The sequence below is a fragment of the Lygodium microphyllum genome, chromosome 12, assembly GCF_053477565.2.
Source record: "Lygodium microphyllum isolate KBCC chromosome 12, Lygodium_microphyllum_v1.1.10, whole genome shotgun sequence".
In the NCBI taxonomy this organism is placed as follows: Eukaryota; Viridiplantae; Streptophyta; class Polypodiopsida; order Schizaeales; family Lygodiaceae; genus Lygodium; species Lygodium microphyllum.
The window spans coordinates 129,441,649-129,446,555 of record NC_141146.1 but is presented as its reverse complement, the minus strand read 5'-3'; positions in this window follow the sequence as shown (position 1 = coordinate 129,446,555).

Here is a 4,907-nt window from a genome sequence, read left to right as displayed (position 1 = left end):
CGATTATGTTGTCTCCTTTGGTAATTCCTCACGGAAGATTACCCATGGAAATCTTGTTATTACACATAGTGCTAAGTCTAGTATCCTCTATCCCTTGCTTCTATTTGGGTCAATTGACCATGTTTTGGCTCCATATGTATATCTCTAGCATCGTCACCTTGGGCATATGTCTTTAAAAGGAGTAAAAATGGTTACCAATTTGTAGTATCTTTTGCCCCTACATTATAAGTGTTTTGAGTCTTATGATCATTGTGTATATGGTTGACAGACATGTAGTTTGCATAAGAATTCTAGCATGAAGTGAATGGTAAGCCTTTGGCTCTTCTTCATTCAAATGTATGTGGTCCCATGCCCTATCAAATGCTAGGTGGTGCAAAGTATTGTCACCTTCGTTGATGATTACTCACATAAGATTTGGGCTTATCGTATCAAGCAAAAATCGAATGTCATGTCTACCTTTCAATATTGTCTTGCCCTTATTGAAAACTAGTATGGGTATAGGAGGTTGAAATGTCTAAGGTCTAATAATGGGGGTGAGTATGTCTTGAAAGCTTTTGAGCAATTTTGCAATGAGTGGAATATTAAGCATCAATTGAACGCCCCGCCCCTTACACCCATCCTTACCAAACACATGAATAGGACAATTTAGAAGAGAGTCCCAATTTACTTAGCTAACTAGGTAGGCTTTCCACAACACTTTTAGGCTAAGGAAATTACTACTACTATCCACTTGATTAGTAGGTCCCCTTACACTACCATTGATTGCCAGGTTGTAGAGGAGGTATGGATTAGAAAATCTCCATCATATGCTCATTTGTGCATCTTTGGTTGTGAGGCATGCTGGCATGTCCATAGGGATAAGCACAATAAGCTAGATCATAGATGTGTGAAATGCATCTTTCTTGGTTATGAGGATGTAGGTGAGATGGGCTATCACTTATGGGATCCATAGGCTCGTTGGATTATTCGTAGACATGATGTAGTTTTCCACGAGGAAAAGATGCATAAGTAGCATGAGCAGGTAATTGAGGTAAGTACGGTGATCTTTTAGGAGAAGCCTCCTACTCTCACATGGCCAACTAGACAACATGTAGTCGGTGATGCTCTAGTGGCCCAAGGTCTACTTGTTGTGTAGAAACAGCCTATTTTGAGACACTCTACTAGAGCTAGACATCAACTTGCTAAGTGCTTTATACCCTCCATGGATTATTTTATGGTGACATATGCAGGTGAGCCTCTCTCTTATGATGAGGCCATGCACACAGATGATAATCACTCATGGGACAGGGCTATACAATTGAAGTTTGACTCCTTACAGACTAACCATATGTGGAATATGGTACCTTTGCTTAGGAGTAAGAAGGCATTGCCACACAAGTGAATATACAAGTTGAAAAGTATCCTTGGAAGCCCCAAGTCCACTTATAAGGCTAGATTGGTAGCTAAGGGTTTCAAGTAGGATCTTGTGGTCAAAATGATGACTCTTTGCTTGATACTAGTATTGGTTGCTCCAAGACCTTTATCAAATAGATGTAAAGATGGCTTTTCTACATGGGGACTTGCATGATAAGATTTAAATGCAGCAGCCTACGGGCTTTGAGAAAAAAAGCAAAGAACACCTAGTGTGTAAGTTGAGAAGAAAGAGCCTTTATAGCCTTAAGCAGGCACCTAGGGAATGGTACCACAAGTTTGATAATTTTATGGATTCACATGGATATAGCTATAGTGCTATGGATTGGTGTTCATATAGAAGAAGGCTCATGATAACAACCTTATGATTTTGGTACTCTACGTGGATGATATGCTTATTGTTAGGAGAGCTCATGATGAGCTAGATGCCTTGAAAACTTAGCTTAAAAAGATATTTGAGATGAAAGATATGGGACAAACCTCACATATTCTTAGGATGTGCATCATGCATGATCACTCTAAGGGGCTCCTTTATCTATCATAGAAAGAATATATCCAAAAAGTTTTTGAGCGGTTTCATATGGCATGATGGTAAGCCTATTGGCTTACCATCTTGTCCTCTTCCTTTTCATACAAATGTTAGTTAGGTTGATTGTCCATAATTTGATGTGTAGAAGGCCAAGATGGCCAAGATCCCTCATGCATCTACAATGGATAGTTTGATGTATGCCATGATAACCACTTGTCCTAACATAGCATTTGCAGTGGGAATTGTAGCATGCTATATGGCTACACCTAGCAAATGACATTGGAATGCTATGAAGAGTATTATGCGGTACTTGAAGGGCACAACAGCTATGTGCATATGTTATGGTGGCCAAGACTAGAGTTGTGGGTACACTAACTCTGATTATGCAAGACATATAGACAATAGGAATTCCACCTTTGGCTATGTCTTCACCTTTGTTGGAGAGGTGAAGTTTCTTGGATGTCTAGGGTGCAAAAATTCACAGCACTCTCTATTAACAAGGTCGAGTGTGTTGTAGCCACTGAGGTTTGCAAGGAGGCTCTCTAGTTAGTCCATCTGGTGGCAAGGGCCTTGGTATTATTGATGTGGTCCCTATACTACATTCAGATTCTATGAGTGCTATTCAGTTTGCCAAGAATTTGATCTTCCATGCTAAGACAAAGCACATCGAGGTGTGTTACCACTTTATCCGAGATGTCATTGAGGACAAGCCCATTGAGCTTGTCAAGATCTTAACTGACCAAAATCCTGTAGATTTGCTCACCAAAAGTCTCTCAGTGGATCATTTTGCCTTCCTTAGGAAATTAATGGGCACTAGATGAGATGATGTCTTTTTTCATCGTGTTGTACTTCATGTACACTTGTACTTTGTCACTTTTTTCTTAGTCTCCCCTCACTAGGGGCACATTTTCCTTTAAGTGGAAGGTTATTAGGGATAAAGGCACATGCGCATAGCCACCCGTGTATTAGTTACACTAATGTATCTGCACACCTATACATTGCAAGTGGCGGGCGCCCATCATTATCACTTCATTTTTTATTCTTTCAGCAACATTTGAATAAGGGAAGGTCGTTCAGACATTGTGATTGTTCAAGTTTCCACATCTTATGTCTCTCTTTCTCTTGCTCTTACTCCTTCCATCGTAGCTCTTGCTTTGGCTCACATGCTTCCATTCCAGGCTCACTCCCTTCAATCAAAATTTATACATAGATTCATTAAAATGTTGCTGGCTTGAAAAATTAAATCACAATGATATGCATGCAATATTATTGCCTTGCATCCACTAAGACTTTTAATGTTTGTTTGACAATGAAATAAGTATGGATCTTTAGATCTTTCTAGTTGTTTGGTGGGGTGTTATATTGTACTCAATATAGGGATAGTTCTTTTGGGATTTCCCTTATTCCCACTCTCAAATCATTTCTTTGTTGCATTAAGATTACATAGATTCCATTTTGTTGCAAATTGTAGGAAAATAAGTTTGAGTAAACTTATCATGTTGCATTAAGGTCATGGCAATGTCACTTTTTAGCATTGGTGTCATGTTGCATTAATGTGGGAATCCATTCTTGCATCTTTGCGACATTGCGCTTGGATCTTTTGAGATGTTTATGGTGGTGCTTGTGCATAACATCATTGGAATCTATAGATAGATTCATTTAAATGTTCATCACTATGCATTGTGTATAAGATTGTTGTGTTATATCCAATTGGGATTTTAGTATTGCTTTAAAATAACATAAATTCCTTGATGTTGCAAATTATAAGAAAATAAGTTACAAATAACCCCAATGCATCAACAATCAATAATGAATATGGATGCATCCCAAAGTGGCAAGGCTAAGATGGATAATCATGTCGATATGCAAATGATGAAGCTATACTCCAGGGATAAGATGGATTAGTCATATCGGTATGCAAATGATGAAGCAATACACGAAGGCCTTTTTTGCATGCTCTTTGGATTATGATTGAAACCTTTTCTACCTATATTAAAACATAATTGTACACTTAATATATAGCCTTTAGATTATAGTATGCAAGCTCCCATGGCTTTTCCATTGGTGTCATCTACTAATGCAACATAAATATGAATTTTCATTTATTGTTGATATAGCATTATAACAATCTTCCTTGTTCCTAAGCATCATGAGGAATATTAAATGTAAAATCACCAATATATCAATAGAAGTCTCAAGAAAGCCATAATGTATAACTAGTAATAACTAACTTGCTTAGCGTCTTTTGGATTATGAGCTAGAATTTAAGGTTACTCATGTAAAATGTAATAGTAATACTCCCATTAGCAAAGTAGTACTTCTTAGTTATTGTGCGGCTAGAATTTAGAGTTATTTGTGTAAAATGTACTAGTAATACTCCCAATAATGAAGTACTACTCCCAAGAGCCCTCATCTTCCACCTCATTTCATCCTCATCCTCATCCTCATCACTATTGTGAATAGTACCTACTTGTAGCTCTTGTACCTCGTATTCATGAGCCTCACATCTTTTGAAGATCTTGAAATGCTTTCCTACAATAAGAATCATCAATGCTATCCCATCCAGTTCACTGAGTGAATATCCGCATTGTCATGTGCATGTATTACCACATACGGACCAAAACACCATTTAGAGAGCTTTCTAATAGTGTTATGTTGATTTTCCAAGCTATTGTCATAAATCAGCACCCAATCACCTTCATGTATCACCCTTGGCTTAAGTCTTGGATTAAGTCTTTGCCTCTTATCAAACCTTTTTCTATTTTGAAGCATTGTTGTCTTCAACATTTTCATTGTTGTCTCAATGTCTTTTGGTCTCCTTTCTAGCTGCCTAGTGCATAGAGCCAGTAGTTCTTCTCTATTTAGGCCTTCCTCCAAATGCAAGACACTCCATTAGGCATGATGGGCTGTTGTCCATACATCAATTCAACAGAGGCATGTATCTAGTCACCATGCTATGTGTCATCCT